Source organism: Nomascus leucogenys, chromosome 11 (assembly GCF_006542625.1).
Source record: "Nomascus leucogenys isolate Asia chromosome 11, Asia_NLE_v1, whole genome shotgun sequence".
In the NCBI taxonomy this organism is placed as follows: Eukaryota; Metazoa; Chordata; class Mammalia; order Primates; family Hylobatidae; genus Nomascus; species Nomascus leucogenys.
Genome location: NC_044391.1, coordinates 89,875,686 through 89,894,733, shown reverse-complemented (window position 1 = coordinate 89,894,733; position 19,048 = coordinate 89,875,686). Strand labels below are relative to the sequence as shown.

Here is a 19,048-nt window from a genome sequence, read left to right as displayed (position 1 = left end):
ACCTGTTTTCTAAAGCCCCAAACTAAGAATTATTCTTGATTTTTCTTTTCCTCACATCCACATTAGCAATTCATCTCAGCTCTCTCTGCAAAATAAATCTCAAATCTACTGCTACTAGCTTAATTGATGCCACCACCATAGCTCACCTGAATGACTCTAATCTTGCTTTTACAGACACTCCCTATTGTCCATTCCCTACAGAGTAGCCACAGTAGTCCTTAAACAGTGAAAATCATATGATATTACTGTTTGTTCAAAACTACCCAATGCCTTCTCATCACATTTGGAATAAAATCCAAACCCCTTGCTATGGCCAAGTCTAGTATAATCTGATTCTTCCCTTTCCCTGCCTACTGCTCTCATTGACTGTCTCTACACCTTGTTCATTCTTTTCCAGCCCACACTGGTTTTCTGTTTCCTAAAACATCAAGCTCAGCCCTACCTTAGGGTCTTAGTTATTACTGCTCCTTTTTCTTGGATCTTCTCATTATATATTAACACTATATAAGATGATAGTATACATTTCTTTGATTAATTTCCTGTTTTCTATCTCCTCTGTAGGAATTTAAGTTCCATAAAGGCAGGAACTTTGCCTGACTTGTTTATCATTGTATCTACAGCGTTAGGAACAGCGCCTGGCACATGGTAGGTATTCAGTAAGCACTTATTGAATAAATCAGTGGGTCTAGTACACTGGCATCACACTCCCTCTAGATGACAGTTAGCTGGAGGCAAGCAATCAAGCAATAGCTGTCCTCTCTAGGCCCAAAACTCCCTCTCCAGTTCAAAACAGTCCTTACAATTTCCTATCTTTTATGCTTAGCCTGTCTTACACATTTATATTTATTGCCTGTCTTGTGTTGGTGTTAGAGTTTTGATCCCTGGATTAGGTTATATTTAAAACACTGAAAACTATAATAAATTTGTAATATTAATTGATTTTTTTAGGGGGGAAGAGAGGTAAAAGTATCCATTTGACAATTTTTACATAGGCTTATCCAGTGATATTGCATCAATACAGCTTGAGACTGCTGGTGGTAATTTGATTTGAATATAAATGATACCATGGTCACTTCTTTAAAGATATATGGGACTAAAAAAAGTGCAAACTCAGATCCATACCCACCTACTAGATGCAAGCTGAGATTTTGATTCTTTGATTCAGATGATAAAAAATGTTTTTATTATAGTACTTTAAAAATCATACTTAAAACATTCTTATAAGTAGCAAATATATTGTTTGCTTGATAAGATGTACATTAAATATGTGTGAAATAGTTAAACTATATTACATATTGCTTGGTAATTTGAAGGAAGTGTGCTGTATGTCGAATTTTCCAATTTCTAATTATAAGACAATGATAGCTAATTCAGAGCACACTATGAAGATTCAATGGTTATACTGCAAAGTGTTTTGAGACCTGCTGAGAAAAAACCACATAAATATAAAACACTGTTCTCTAAAAAAGAAAAAAGTATCATTTCAAAATGTACTTTAGATGATGGGCACATAATTCATTGTTAAATATCATCATACTCGGCTGGGCGCAGTGGCTCACACCTGTAATCCCAGCACTTTGGGAGGCTGAGGCGGGCGGATCACAAGGTCAGGAGATCGAGACCATCCTGGCTAACACAGTGAAACCCTGTCTCTTCTAAAAATACAAAAAATTATCTGGGCATGGTGGCGGGCGCCTGTAGTCCCAGCTACTCTGGAGGCTGAGGCAGGAAAATGGCGTGAACCCGGGAGGTGGAGCTTGCAGTGAGCAGAGATCATGCCACCACACTCCAGCCTGGGTGACAGTGGGAGACTCCATCTCAAGAAAAAAAAAGAATACAATATAATATGTATATATGTATATATCTATCACATCATGGTCTAAAAGGACTTACTCTATCTACAGGTTTTGAAACAACTCAAAAGATCAGTTTTCACTAGGAAAGATTTGTATTTCGGTTAGTAAATATTGAGGTCTGGTGAGGACTGCAGAAAGAGCTTAGCTAAATATTCACAGAAGGAAAATAAATGTAAAAATAAACTTCTACCAAATGTATTCGACTCAAGAGCAAATTTCTTTCCCAAGTAAATTCTACAGAAAGCCTGTATGTACCTCCTAACTTATCAATAATGACCCCCTCTTTCCTGATAACTGAGGAAGCACCAGTCAGATTGCAAGAGGTTTAATTTCATACACTTGAAAAATACACTCATCCCCTAAACCTCTGGTCACATTAAAAAGCCAAAATATTTAAGGCAAAGAAAAATCCTTCCACACATTTCTCGGCCTGAAAGGACTCCTTAGGGCATTAAAAAAATAGCCTGACTTCAGACGAAGTTGTATCTTAATTAGTAGTCAAATTTCTCTCCCATCTTATTTAGTTTGCTCTTTAAAAGGCAAATATCACTGTAGCAAAAATGCAGTCTTTAAGCAATAAAAATATACCAACAGACCTTAAGGAGCGTAGAATTAAAGACACATAGAATTTTATGTCGGAAGGAAGAATGAGGAATTTATTTACTCTAATAATATCTCTTCATGAAAGAGCTCAGGTAAGAAATCTTAAATATTTATTTTATATATCACCATCTTTATTTGTTCCTTCATTAAAACTAATAAAGAGACATAATGTATATAAACACATGATGAAGCTGAAAGGATATTATATCTGAAGCAGGAAGACTCTAGTTCAAATCCTAGTTCAGTCACTTATTAATTTTTTGTCACTGAGTTCTTGACTTTGGCACCAAATGGATGATTGATTAATAAGTGAAGAACTGAGAAAAGGCTCTTTTGGACTCAGACTCAAAATCAGCATTTCTGTTTTGGTTCTACCAAGTGGGAAATGCCTACCAGTCATGCAGGTAGTGGTGCGGAATAGTTTGGTATATTCACATGCAGTTAAAAGGAGAGCAGTTGGATAAATTTTACATTGAGAGAAGGGCCAGAGATGAAAAAAATACTAGAAAAGTGTAGTAACACAGAAGCGAAGAGTGTTTCAAGAAGAATGAGGGTAGTCAGAAGTGTTGAAAACTACTGAGGTCAATTAGGATAAAATTGAAGAAGCTACCGTCCAATCTGGTAGCATAGAGGTCATGGGTGACAAGTGGCAGAGTAGAGATGAAAACTTGATTAGTATGGGCCGATAAGAGAATGCAAGATGAGAAAGAGGAGACATTGGCTATAGTCAGACATTAGCTTTTATGAAATATGGACTCACGTGAAAGTACTTTAAAGACAGAAGATACTTGGCCATGTTGTTATGCTGATGAAAATGATGCAGAAGAAAGAACTGATAATTCAGAAAAGAGGGAGATAATTGCAAAAGCAAAGATCTTCAGATGTGAAGACAGAATGGAACCCAAAGCTCCATGGAGAAGATAACCTTTGACAGTAATAGGGCTACCTGCTTCATATTAATAGGACTGAAGCCTTTCCATGTGAATCTACGGTAGACTTTGGTTTAATTGTTACCTTGGATGATAGTTTGCATTTATTATTTGATGACCTAAGAGATGAGATGAGGACAAAGGTCAAAAGGAGGGTGATATAAAGCTTTGGAAGAGAAAGAGATGTTAAACACTTATTTTGATGAGGGTAAAAGTAGACATATTCTGACAGTATGTTTGCCCACCCATGCTGCTTAATCATTTAAGATTTATGATCCTGAATTTAAAGCAAAACCAGTTAGCATGGTTATGTTTTCAACATAGTAAAATTTACCTGGTAAGGTATAGTTGTGAACTGGAGAAAGAAGGAAGTCACTGAGAGAAAGATAGAGTCTGAAGATGAAGAAGAAGATGAAGAAGAAAAATGAATTGTTGATGTACCAAGACCTCTGTCTCTTGATGTACTGAGGCAGAGATGGAGAAATCAGCCATAAAAATAAGAAAAAAAAATCTGTCATTGAAAAAAGGACAGAAGGAGAGATGGGTGAGGATGGAAAATGTTGAGGTAGAAAACATTGAACTTGAGGAAATTTGTATCAGATAGATTAAAGCTTACTAAAGTAGAAAGTGTGCTCATCTACAGATTAAGTAGTGGACCAGTGGGGATGACGTGTGAGGAGAATATAGTCATAATAGCAACTATAGTAATCGCTCAGCATATTAACATTTTAATATGTTCCTAAAAAGGGATATATTTAGTTGTATAACTGAGCCTAGGGAAGAAGATGCTAAGGTTATATGATATGGATTATGAATGTTTTGAAGAGAAGGGATAGGGAAATGAATCAGTGGAAGAAAAGACAAAGCAGGAAGGAGCTGCTCAATAGGCATAATGAAAGGAAATGAGGGAGGGAGGGGGAGGGCCAATGTGGAAGATTCTCATTAGAACATCCAATGCATGAGGCATGGTATTGCAGCTTAGAGCTGCCTCTTATATGGTGGTTCCTTCACTCCTGCTCATTCCTTTTTCTTGAGTTTTACATTGGAGTTATTAGTGTTCAATAAATATTGCATGGCAGAACTGATAAAGGAAGGCAGAATTTTCACAAAGATCTATGAACTCAACAGAGCCCCAAGTCAGAAAACCTGAAGCTTAATCCTTGCTAACGACACTACAGATTATTTTGCAAACCGTTTTCCATTGACTCTGGGCCTCTGTTTTCTCATCTATAAAATAAAGGGGTTGGATTTTTAAGCCTCCATCCACATCCTTCTCAGGAGCTCCTGCTTTAGCAAGACACACAATGTAATTCTATTATGTATTACTCATGTTTAATACCTGTAAAATGCCACACATTCCCTGGGCTGTGACTGTTGCCACTTACTGTAACACTGTTTTCTATCAGCTCCCAGCTCAAAGCCAGTTTGGCAGGCACAAGTGAAAGATCCCATAGAGTTTACACAGCGGTGGCCACAGTAAGAAAGACCTTCAGCACACTCATTTATATCTGCAGGAAGACGGACACAACAGCTATGTCTTAGGAGCTGTAAGGATGACTTTTTGACAAACTACAATAATGGACTAATGCACCTGCTCGCACTTGACCCCCACCCCCAACATCCACTGTAACAGTAAGTACCACATAGGTTCCATATTCTTTATGTAAAGGAGTATTTGTGAATAAGCTGACTGCTTATGACATTACCGCTAGTGTTGGTCTTATGCTCTCAAACACTTCTATTAGAACCTACTAGTATCTATTAATAAGGAAAAAGAGAAAATGAAACAAAAATGGGCCTAATCTATTCCTTATAATACAGGGAAGACATCATTGTAATTTGTCTTTAGGACTATCTCCTTGATTTACATTAGTATGTGTGGCCATGGGCAAGGCAGATAAGGGGCCTTCATATTTGGCAATCCATGGTTTGTATTATACATATGATTGTCACAAGACACTTTACTGTCACTTAGACACTGATACCCTCTCTCTTTCCTGATCTCAATAGTCAATTCTATTCAGTGTAACTTCAGTTGTGTGGCTCAGGTGATCTCTCCTTCCTCTCTTTAAGGGGATAGGTCTCAGCATTTTTTTAAACTGGTTCTTCCTCCGTACTACATATCATCCCCACCAGGGTGCTTAAGAGAAATACTCATTCTTCTAATGTATTTGTAATAGAATAGGCAGGCAGTAATTCTGAGGGTAGATTTTCTATAAATAATGTATCAGATGTTAAAATAGAAGTGTGAAAGGCAGTAGACAGATAAATATACATATCTATGTATGCAAACATTTGTCAGTTTTCCTCAAATATTTATTTAAGATGATCCAATTCTGTGCCAGGTGCTGAGCTAGATAGGTGCTGTGGAAACAGAGGACCAAAGCAGAGATGTTCTCTGTTAGAAAAGTGTGTTTAAAAAATCCACAGAATGGCCGGGCGCGGTGGCTCACGCCTGTAATCCCAGCACTTTAGGAGGCCGAGGCGGGCGGATCACGAGGTCAGGAGATCGAGACCATCCTAGCTAACACGGTGAAACCCCGTCTCTACTAAAAAAATACAAAAAATTAGCCGGGCGCAGCGGCGGGCACCTGTAGTCCCAGCTACTCGGGAGGCTGAGGCAGGAAAATGGCGTGAACCCGGGAGGCGGAGCTTGCAGTGGTCCGAGATAGCGTCACTGCACTCCAGCCTGGGCAAAAGAGCGAGAGTCTGTCTCAAAAAAAAAAAAAAAAAAAATCCACAGAAAATATCATCTTAATTTTAACCTAAAGAAAAAAATGAAAACACAAATTTCCATTACTAATTATTTTTCATAATTTTTATCAGTCCCGTAAGTCATAATTACTTTTGTAATTACTCCAAATAAATAGTTTCTCAGTTCATGAAAATATCATGATAAAAATGGCTTCTCATTTCATGAAAATATCATAATAAAAAAGTGATTTCTCAAAAGTTATTAAAACGAGACTTTTGACAAGACTGCCCCAGAGAAATGGACTTAATGTATCAGTTCTTGTGAGGGAAGAATTTATCACTTTCATCTTTGAATTAAAGTATGTCTGTTTTGCTAGTTCTAGGAAAGACAAATGTGTAATTTTGTATTTATAGAGTTCCTTCTTTTTTGTTTTAATTATTCCTGACTTCTGAAAACACTCATTTACATATACTTGCTTTTCAAAGGTTATCCCCACCTTCTGTAGCCTATAATAAAAAACTTCCTGTGTGGCTATAGAAGATTTTGAAATATTAATTCTGGAATTCACTTCAGAATGAGAAACAAAAAGTATTAAGTCTGGAACTATCCTATGTCATTTTTTAAAATGTTACTAAGAATTTCACTGAAGTTTTATGGTATAAAAATAGCTTTCAAATGATCAAATAAGAATTTAAATGTTCCTTTTTAAGAATAAATGAAAACACCTTTTCTCCTAGCTGTTCTGACTATTCATAACTGAATTACCACAAAATTTCAAACAATTACACAATTAAGCCATCAGTTTCAGTTTCCTACCTTCACAAATGTTTTTGTCTTCAGGCAGCTGGTACCTTGCATGGCAGGCACACCTGGCCATGCCATTCTCACTCTGACATATGTGAACACATCCATTCCCACCTGTGCAGGGGTCCATCTCTGAAAGCAATTAAGCAGCAATAGTGTATAATTCATTGAGTTCAGAAAGATGTACAGAGTGAAAGGATGGACTAAGAAAGGTAAAGAGAGCACTGGGACCAATGTGTTTCTCACATAAAGATGGTAAGGACTCCAGAGAGTCCTTTCCTACTTTCATGTGAAAGTCATTTAAAGAAAACCTTTTAAAAATGTTTGCACAGCTATTATTTTTAGTTTTGTTATTTATTTGTATATAACGGTTTTACATATTTTGGGGGTACATGTGATATTTTGAAAACTGTATACAATGAATAATGACCAAATCAGGGTAATTGGGATATCCCTCACCTCAAACATTTATATTTTATTTGTTTTGGGAATATTAAAGTTCTTTTCTTCTAGCTATTTTTAAATATACAATAAATTATTGTTAACTATAATTTGCCTACTGTACTCTTGTACACTAGAACGCATTCCTTCTATCCAACCATGTCTTTGTACTCCGTAACCAACTTCTCTTCATCTCCCCATCCCTTTTCCCTTCCCAGTCTACCCTCTACCTCCATAAGACCCCCTTTTATAGCTCCCACATAAGAATGAGAACATGTGATATCTGTTGTTGTGAGCCTGGCTTATTTCACTTAACATAATGATCTCCAGTTCTACACATCCTGCTGCAAATGATAAGGTGGAAATTTATGCTCATGAGTTGACAGACTTAATATTGTTAAAATCTCTATACAAGCTCAAGCTTGATTCCAACGACATTCTTCACAGAAATAAAAAAAAACATAAAATGTGTATAGAAACACAAATGTCCCTGAATAGCTAAAATAATCCTGAGCAAAAAGAAGAAAGCTAGAAGCATCACACGCTCTGATTTCAAATTATACTACACAGCTATAATAACCCAAACAGCATGATATTGGCATAAAACAGACACTTGGACGAATGCAACAGAATAGAAAATCCAGAAATAAATCCACACACTTACACTCAGTTGGTTTTTGACAAAGATATCAAGAATATGCATTGGAGGAAAGGACAGTCTCTTTAATAAATGGTGCTGGATAAACTGGATATTCATATGCAGAAAAATGAAACTAGATCTTTATCTTCCACCACATGCAAAAATCAACTAACAATGGGTTAAAGACTTCATTATAAGACTTGAAACTATGAAACTACTAAAACACTAGGAAAATGCTACAGGACGTTTGTCTGAGCAAAGATTTTGGGGGGTAAGATCTTGAAAGCACAGACAACAAAACAATAGACAAATGGAATTACAATAAGCTAAAAAGCTTTTGCACAGCAAAGAAAACAATCAATAAAGTGAAAAGACAACCTACAGAATGTGAGAAAATACTTACAATCTATCGATCTGACAAGAGATTAATAACCAGGATATGTAAGGAACTAACAAATCAATAGCAAAAAAACAAAAAATTAATGCAGTTGAAAATGGGCAAAAGACCTGAATGGACATTTCTCAAAAGAAGATATACCAATGGCCAAGAAGTATATGAAAAACTATTCAATATCACTGATCGTCGGGGAAATACAAACGAAAATCACTAGGAGATATTACCTACCCAAGTTAGAATGGCTATTATCAAAAAGACAAAAAGTAACACATGCTAGTGAGGATGTGGAGATAGGGGAATGCCAGTACACTGTTGGGAGGAATCTAAAGTAGTACAGTAACTATAGAAAACAGTATAGAAGTTCCTCAATAAACTGAAAATAGAACTGCCATATGATCCAGCAATCCCACTGCTGGGTATATATATTCATAAAAAGGAAATCCGCATGGTGAAGAGGTACCAGTACTCCCACCTTTATTACAGCACTATTCACAACAGCCAAGATATGGAATCAAACTAAGTGTCTATCAGTGGATAAACAGACAAAGAAAATGTGGTTTACATATACAATGAAATAATACTCAGCCATAAAACCCTTCTTCATTTTGGATCTGAACCCTCAAATGTGAACAAAATGTAGATCAAAGCCGAAGTGGCGTTTGTTAATTGCGGCTCTCCTCCAAAGTTTATCTCCTGCCCTGTGGTACCCAAGGTAGGTAAAGAATCAGCAAGAACTCCTGCAGACTCCTCTCCTCTTTTTCCCAGTCTTTCCCTATCTTTTCTCCTTTGCACAGCAGGTTCATTCATAGATAAAATCTACTACCTTCTCTAGGTTTCCTCTGATTTTGGATAAGAGGTGACAGTGTGAGGAGAAGGAAGACTGGAGAGATGTGTGAGGGCCCTTGCTACAGCTGCTGTGGGGATAGTGATAAAGAAGTTAAAATCCCATTGGATTAAGTAAGCTGGGCTTTCTCCCCTTTACTTGTTCCTGTTTCAATGGATGTTAGTAATATTCTCTGGAAGTTCAAAGTAATGGGCGGCCACACATCCTATGAAGACTACCTCCACACACTGCTTATTTGTCAGTCATTCTGGTCTGATTCTATGAATCCGGGCTTGTCTGTCTTACAGACTGCTAGAGTGGGGCAAGATAATTTCCACTCCTGCTCCTCTCCCATACTTTTAAAAAATAATGCAGGGTGTAAAAAGAAAAACAATATATATAGTCACCCTCCCCCACATTTATCCAGTTTCAACCCAACCATTATGATACATAAATGCTTTCATTAGTTTCTTATAAATGTTTCTAGACATTCTTTATGGAAATATAAGTAATACAGAACAATATACATTGTTCTACTCCTTTTTTTTTGATAGACAGGGATTGAGTTGAATCTGTAGATTAACTTGGGGAGTATTGCCATTTAAACAATAGGATGTCTGATCTATGAACATGAGATATCGTTCCATTTGCTTAGATTTTTACTTCAGAAATGTTTCCTAGCTTGCAGTATATCACTTTTGCACTTATTAAATTTGTTCTTATGCATTTTTTTCTTTTTGATGCTGCGGTAAATGGAATTGTTTCTTAATTTCACTTTTGCATGCTCTATGCTAGTATATTAAAATATAATTTTTTGTGTTCATCTTGTATCATGCAGATTTGTTGAATATTTATTAGTTCTAATAGTTTTTAAAAGTATATTTTTAAGAATTTTTCTATACACAAAATCATGTCATCTGCAAACAGATATTTTTTGTTTCTTTCAATAGCGATGCCTGCTATTTGTTAGTTTATTTATTTATTTGTTTATTTTGACACAGGGTCTCACTCTGTTGCCCAGGCTGAAATTCAGTGGTGTGATCATGGCTCACCACAGCCTCGATCTTCAAGACTCAAGCAATCCTCCCACCTCGGCCTCCTGAGAAGTTAGGACTACAGACATGTGTCAACATGCCCAGCTAATTTTTGTATTTTTTGTAGAGACGAGATTTCTTCATGTTGCCCAGACTGGTCTCGAACTCCTGGTCTCAAGCGAGCCATGTACTTTGGTCTCCCAAATTGCTGGGATTACAGCCATGAGCCACCCTGCCCAGCCACATGCTTTTTATTTTCTTATCTCATTGCTCTGTCTGGAACCTCCAGTACAATGTTGAATAGAAGTGATGCGAACAGACATCCTGTCTCATTCTTGATTTTAGGGGGAAAGCTTTGACTCTTTCACAGTTAACTGTGATGTGAGCTGTGGGTTTTTAATAGATTCCCTTAACAGGTGAGGAAGTTCTTTTATATTTCTAGTTTGTTCAGTGATCTTATCACGAAAGGTTGTTGGAGTCTGTCAAGTGCTTTTTTCTGTATCTATTGAGATGATCATATGGTTTTTGTCCTTTATTCTATTGACATGGTGTATTACACCATTTTCAGATGTTGAATCAATCTGTTTTCCTGAGATAAAATCCACCTGACCATAGTGTATAATTAATCCTTTGCATATGTTGTTAGATTTAGTTTCCTAGTATTTTGTAGAAGATTTTTACATCCATACTTTTAAGATATATTAGTCTGTAGCTTTTTTTCTTGTGATATCTTTGTATTATTTTGTATCATGGCAACTTTGGCCTAATGGAATGAGGTAGGAAGTGGTCTCTCTTCTATATTTTGGAGAAATTTGTGAATAATTTATATGAATTTTTCTTTAAATATTCGGTATAATTCATTAAAACAATTTGGGCCTGGGTTTTCCTTTGTGGGAAGTTTTAAAATAATTAACTCAATCTCTATCTATGATATGTCTGATCTGAGAAACTAACTTCTCAGATTTTCTATTTCTTGAGACAGTAGTTCCAGTAATTCATGTCATTCTAGTAATTTGTTCATCTGTTATCTAACTTGTTACCCTACAATTGCTCAAAGGATTCCTTTTTCCTCTTTTTTATTCTGTATGGTCACTAGAGAGGTCCTGTCTTTCATTTTTGATTTCAGTAATTCGAATCTTCCCAGTTTTTAAACATACATCTAACTTGAGGTTTTGTCATTTTACTGATCTTTTCAAACAATGTGATTTTGCTATCATTGATTTTCTCTGTTGTTTTTCTGTGTTTTACTTTATTATTATCTATCTATACTAATCTTTATTATTGCTATCCTTCTACTTGTTTTAGGTTTAGTTTGATCTTGTTTCTCCAGTGTTTCAAGGTGGGAAGTGAATTGATTGATGTAGAATCTTTTTTCTTTTTACTACAGGTATTAGCAGCAATAATTTCTCTTTATCACTGTATAGCTAAACATTTCATAAGTTTTGGTGAATTGGGTCTTATTTAGACTCTTCTGAAAGTATTGTCTAATTTTTCTCATGATTTCTTCTTTGACTCATTGCTTATTTTAAAATGTGCAAGTTACTTTTCTTAGGTGTTATTTTTTTAGAGCACTTTTAGTTTTGTAGCAAAATTGCGAGGAAGGTACAGAGATTTCCCATATAACCCCTGTTGTCACATATACGTACACACATATATAATCTTCCTTATTATCAACATTACGCACCAGTATGGTACATTTTTTACAATTGATGAACCTACATTGATGCATTATGGTCACCCGAAGTCCTTAGTTTACATCAGGGTTCACTCTTGATGTTGAACATTCTTTGGGTTGCGATAAATAAATAATGCAATGTATCCACCATCATAATATCATACAGAGTATTTTCACTATTCTGAAAATCCTCTGTTCTGCCTCTCTGTTCCAACTCTTGCCAATCGCTGATCTTTTTACTAGCTCCACAGTTTTGCCTTTTCCATAATATAGTATAGTTGGAATCATGTGATATGTAGCCTTTTCAGATTGGCTTCTGTCACTTAGTAATATGCATGTAAGATTCCTCCATGTTTTTTATAGCTTGCAGCTCATTTCTTTTTTCTTTTTAGGGCTGTATAATATTCCATTGTTTGGATGCACCATGGTTCACTGATATAATCACCTACTGAAGGACATCTCGACTGCTTCCAAGTTTTGGCAATTATGACTAAAGCAGCAGTAAACATCTATGTTCAGATTTTTCTGTGGGTGTAACTTTTCAGCTCCTTTGATTGGATACCAAGGAGCATTATTACTGGATGATTATTGCTGGATCATATGGTAAGAGTATGCTTAGTTTTGTAAGAAACTGCCAAATTGTTTTTCAAAGTGCCTATATTATTTTGCATTCCCACCAGCAATGAATAAGAGTTCCAGCAGCTCCACATCCTCATCAGCTATTGATATAATCACCATTTTGAAATTTGGTCATTCTAATAAGTGTGTAGTAGTATTTCATTGTTGTTTTAATTTGTATTTCCCTAAAGATATGATGTGAAACATCTTTTTATACGCTTATTTTTCATCTGTATATCTTCTTTGGTGAAGTGCTTCTTAAGATATTTAAACTATTTTTAATTGGGGTGTTTATTTGCTTATTGTTGACTTTCAAGTGTTCTTTGTATATTTTAGATAACAGTTTTTTAATCAGATATATCTTTTGCGAATATTTTATTTTAGTATTAGCTTATCTTCTCATTCTCTTGACATTGCCTTTTGTAGAGCAGAAAATTTCAATTTTAATACAGTCTAGCTTATCAATTATTTCTCTCATGGAAGATGTTTTGTTGTATCTAAAAAGTGATTGCCAAAGCCAAGGCAATTTAGATTTTCTCCTATGTTTTCTTCAAGGAATTTTATAGTTTTGCATTTTACATTTAGATCCATGATCTATTTTGAGTTAATTTTTGTGAAGAGTGTAAGGTCTACATCTTTTATCTTTTATTATTATTTGCATGTGAATGTCTAGTTGTTTCAGCATTATTTGTTGAAAAGACTATCTTTTCTTCATTGTATTGCCTTCGCTCATTTGTCAAAGGTCAGTTGATGTCTTTGTGTGGGTCTGTGTCTGGACTCCCTGCTGTTTCACTGACCTATTCATCTATTCTTTTACCAATACCATGTTATCTAGAATACTGTAGCTTTATTGTAAGTCTTTAAGTTGGGTCTTGTCAGTTCTCCAATTTTGTTTTTCTCCTCCAATATTACATTGGGTATTTGGGGTCTTTTCCCTCTCTATATACACTTTAGAATTAGTTTTTCAATATCCACAAAATAATTTCCTGGAATTTTTATTGAGATTGCATCGGATCTTCATCAAATTGGGAAGAACTAACATCTTGACAATTTTGAGTCTTTCTATCCATGAACATAAAATATTTAATTACTTAGTTCTTTGATGTTCATCAGTTTTGTAGTTTTCTGCATGTAGATTTGGATTATACGGTTAAATTAAAATTTCACTTGTTCATTGCTATATATAGGAAAACAATTTACTAAGTTATTCTTCATATTCTGCAATCTTGGTATAATCACTTATTAGTTCCAGGAGAGTTTTTTACTGTTGTTTTGCATTTTCAACATTGATGATCATGTCATCTGTGAATGAAGACAATTTTATTTCTTACTTTCCAATTTGTATACTTTTTATCTCCTTTTCATGTTTTATTGCATTAGCTAGGAATTCCAGCACAACATTGCAAAGAAGTGGTGAGAGAGGATCCTTGGTTTGTTTTTGATATTAGTGAAAAAGTTTACAGTTTCTTACCATTAAGTATGATGTTAGCTGTAGGATTTTTGTAGATCGTTTTTATCAAGTTGACAAAAGTTTTCCTTTATTCCTAGTTTACTGAGAATTTTCATTATGTTAGTTTTGTCAAATGCTTTCCCCCCGGTCTATTGATATGATCATGTAATTTTTCTTTTTTAGCCTGTCAATGTGATGGATTGCAATAATTTATTTTCAGATGTTGAACCAGTCTTGCCTGCATGGAATAAATCCCACTTGATTGTGGTGTATAACTTTTTATACATTGTTGGATTCTATTTGCTAATAGATTGTTGAGGATTTTTGCATTTATGTTTATGAAAGATATTGGTTTGTTCTTTAGTTTTCTTTTCTTATAATAATTTTATCTGGTATTCTTATTAGGGTAATGCTGCTCTTATTGGAAGAATTAGGCTGTATTCCTTCTGCTAACATCTTCTGAAAAATATTAAAGATAATTTGTATAATTTCTTCTTTAAATGTTTGGTAGAATTCACCAGTGAACCCATCTGGCCTACTGCTTTCTGTTTTGGAAGGTTATTAATTGATTCAATGTTTTGCTAGACCTGGGACTATTCAGATTTTCTATTTCTTCTTGTGTGAGTTTTGGCAAACTATGTCTTTGAAGGAATTGGTTCATTTCATCTAAGTTAGCAAATTTGTGCATATAAAGTTGTTCATAGTGCTCTTTTTTTTTTTTTTTTTTTTTGAGGTGGAGTCTTGCTCTGTCACACAGGCTGGAGTGCAGTGGCCCGATCTCGGATCACTGCAAGCTCCGCCTCCTGGGTTCATGCCATTCTTCTGCCTCAGCCTCCCAAGTAGCTGGGACTACAGGCGCCCCCCACCATGCCCAGCTAATTTTTTTTTTTTTTTTTTTTTTATTTTTAGTAGAGACAGGGTTTCACCGTGTTAGCCAGGATGGTCTTGGTCTCCTGACCTTGTGATCCGCCTGCCTCGGCCTCCCAAAGTGCTGGGATTACAGGCGTGAGCCACCATGCCCAGCCTGTTCATAGTATTCTTTAATTATCCTTTTAACATTCATGCAATATATAGTGATATCCCCTATTCCTTTTTGATAATAGTAATTGATGTCTTCTCTCTTTGTTTTTAGTTATCTCGACTAGAGCTTAGTGATTTTATTGATCTTTTCAAGAACCAGCTTTTGGTTACATTGTTTTTTTCTATTGATTTTATATCTTGAATTTCATTAATGACTCCTCTTTTTTATTTCTATTTTTCTGCTTACTTTGGATTTAATTTGCTCTTCTTTTTCAAGTTTTCTAAAGTGGGAACTTAGATGTTTGAGTTTAGATCTTTCCTTTTTTCTAATATATGCATTCAATGCTATAAATATCTCCCTAAGCACTGCTTTTGCTATATCCCACATGTTCTAATAAGATGTGTTATTTTAATATCCAACTGTGTAAATGTATTGTGTTAGACTATGGATATTCAAAGTGATTATTTGTATACTTGAATTAATATTTGCCATATTTGTTGCTGTTTCCTTTGCTGCCTTTGTTCTTTGTTCCTATGTTTGTTTTCTGCTCTTTGCCTTTTGTGGTTTTCATTGAGCATTTTATGATTCCATTTTCTCTTCTTTCTGAGCACATCAGTTATACTTCTTTCTTTTTACACTTTTTAGTGGTTGCCCTAGTTTGAAATATACATCAAATCCAAGTCCACTTTCAAATAACACTATTCTGCTTCACAGGTAGTATGAGTACCCTATAATAACAAAATAATCTTGATACTTCTTTTCCATTCCTTGTATCATTGCTATTATTCATCCCAATTACATATAAGCATATAAAAAATTTATATATGTATTAGAATACATAAGCAAATACACTATTGCTATTATTTCGAACAAACTATTATCTTTTAGATTAAGAATAAGAAAAATGTTTTTATTTTACTGTTAGTTATTTTTTTCCAGTGTTATTTCTTTCTTTATGATGATCCAAGTTTTTGAGCTATATTATTTTCCTTCCCTATCCTTTTCTTGCAAAGCAGGTCTAGCAGCAATAAACCACTGTAATTTTTGTTTATCTGAGAAAGTCTTTATTTCTCCTTCACTTTTGTAGTGTAATTTCACAGAGTACAGAATTCTAGGTTGGTGGAGATTATTTTTTTTTTCCCTCTCAAGACATTAAAAATTTTACCCTACTCTCCTCTTGCTTGCCTGGTTTCAGAGGAGAAGTTGGATATAATTCTTATCTTTGTTCCTCTAAAAATAAGGTGATTTTTCTTCTCACTTCTTTCAGAATTTTTTTTTTTATATTTGATTTTAGCTCTTATCCTGCTTCATTTTCCCTTAGCCTTCTGGATCTGTGATTTGGTGTCCAACATTAATTTGGGAAAAATTCTATGTTTTAAATATTTCTCCTATTTATTTCACTTTTTTTCCTCCTTCTAGTGTTCTGTTTCTGTTGATGTTACACCTTTTATAGTTGTCACACACTCCCTGAATATTCTGTTCTGTTTTTTTTTTTTTTTTTTTTTCTATTTTTTGGTCATTCTTGAAGCAGCGTCATTGTCTGGGGTAAATACCTAAGGTTCGTTGTCTCATGCCAGGGAAATCCAGGACAAGAAGTGAGTTTAAGAGTGGAAGTTTAATAGGCAAAAGAAAGAGAATACCTCTCTCTCCTGCAGAGAGAGAGGGGCTCCCGAGCGGGTCCTCCAGTTTTGTGATGAAATGCACAGGTTTTTATAGACAAGCTTGAGGAGGTGGTGTGTGATTTACATAGTGTCCAAAAGATTGGTCAGTTGGAACAGGTGTGTCATTTACATAGCACATGAAGAAGCTGGCTACCCCACCCTAATCTTTTTATCATGCAAATGAGTTCTCTACCTGGCCTGTGCCATTATATCTGTTCCTTACAGTTCACACAGTTGACAAAGGAAAGGGAAGATGGAGTCCCATGTTGAACATGCCTGGCCTCCAGGTAGCCTTTTCCTATTGTCAAAGCTGCTGGCATTTACCCGTGAAAGCTTCTAGCTTGCTTTTCTACATCTGCAGTTTGATTTTTCAGGCTGCATTTTGTTAGAAACAAAAATGATTTGAGGCTGCTTTTTGTTAAAAGGGAAGCCTTACAGAGGACTTTCTTACTGTGATGGTTAATACTGAGTGTCAATTTGATTGGATTGAAGCATGCAAAGTATTGATCCTGGGTATGTCTGTGAGGGTGTTGGTGTTGCCAAGGAGATTAACATTTGAGTCAGTGGGCTAGGAAAGGCAGACCCACCCTTAATCTAGGTGGGCACCATGTAATCTGTTGCCAGCGCAGCCAGAATGCAAAGCAGGTAGAAAAATGTGAAAAGGCTAGACTGGCTTAGCCTCCCAGCCTACATCTTTCTCCTGTGCTGCATGCTTCTGCCCTCAAACATCAGACTCCAAGTTCTGCAGCTTTGGGACTCAGAGTGGCTTCCTTGCTCCTTAACTTGCAGATGGCCTATTGTGGTACCTTGTGATCGTGTGAGTTAATATTACTTAATAAACTCCCATATATATATATCTCCTATTAGTCAGTCTCTCTAGAGAACTCTGACTAATACACTTACCCTCACTAACTGCCTAAATAATTTCTTTTTAGCTATTGTATCGTTCTCATTACTTGTCATTTTGAAGGTTTTTATTGTTATAACCTCAAGCGCAGAGATTCTTTCCTCAGCTGTGTCCAATCTCCTAATAAGCTCATCAAAGGAATTCTTCACTTCTGTCACAGTATTTTTGATCTGTAGCATTTCTTTTTGTTTCTTTCCTAGGGTTTCCATCTCTATGCTTACATTTGCCCATCTGTTCTTGCATGCTGTCTACTTTATCTATTAGAGCCCTTAGCGTATTTTTCATTGTTGTTTAAAATTTCAGGTTTGATCATTTCAATATCCCTGCCTTACCTGGTTCTGATGCTTACTCTGTTTCTTCTTTTTTTTCCTAGTAATTTTTTCTTCATAGTCAGAAATGATTTACCATGTAAATGGAACTGCTGAAAATAGGCCTTTAGTAATATCTTGTTAAGGGATGGGGGGAGGGAAACCATTCTGTAGTCTTATGATTAGATCTCAATGTTTTAGTGAGCCTCTGGACTATGTCTCTGGACTATGAACCTCCCAATAGTCTCAATTTCTCAGCGCCCCCCCCGTTTCCTTTCCATGACATAAGATGGCTAGATTTGGGTATTTCCCTTCCCACATGTCAGTTAGGCTACAAAACCTCAGCAGACAAGGCTTTGTTTGAATAGCTTCTCCTGAGGGCAGGCCTTGTTAAAGAGCAGAGTACTCTAGTGTATTTCTTCTCCCTGTACTTGAAACACAAGGGAAGTCTTCCTCCAGTATTTACTATGAGAACCTGGTCATACTCTTGCAGGTTAAACTCACATACCCCACCTCTTCTTGACAGGATTCCATTGCGATATACAAGTCTCAGATTTGTCCTCTCTGAGCCTCTAGCAATTTATCAATTATAGTTCAGGTTTTTATACCTGGCACTGGTTCCTGCAGCAGTTTTGCTTGTAAGTCTCTGCTGTGGTAAGCCCATGACTCCCTGTATTCATCTTACTGTCTCTCCAATCTTGTGGGAAGCAGTTTGTTCTGTATCCTCACCTCTCTGATGAATCCTGGAAAATTTGTTATTTTTCAGTCTGTTCCGCTTTTTTACTTGTTAGAAAACTGGATGGAGTGGTGACTTCCAAGCTCCTTATGTGCAGCATTAAAAGCAGAGATTTAAAAACTGTTAAATCCTTCTCCTTGCTTCCTTACATAATATATCATAGAGATCCTTTCACTTTAGAGCATAAAGAAGACTTTATTTTAGTCTGTTTTTATATTTTTATTACCTTCTGTTGTATGAATGTATCATCATTTATTTAAACCTTCACCTTTTAATGGATATTTGGGTTGTTCCCAGTCTTTTGCTATTACAAACAGTGGTTGAAAGAATACATATGTCTAGATGTAATTTTACATACATGGAAATATATATAAATTAAATTGCTAGGTCAAACATCAGAGGACATACATGTTTGTAATTAGATGTTTGAACGTTTGAATTTCTCTTGCT

General features: G+C 35.6%; 1 pseudogene; it reads right to left on the bottom strand.

The window, feature by feature from the left end:
- Positions 1 to 19,048, bottom strand: part of LOC100591250 — a 164,725-nt pseudogene that overhangs the window by 23,256 nt on the left and 122,421 nt on the right.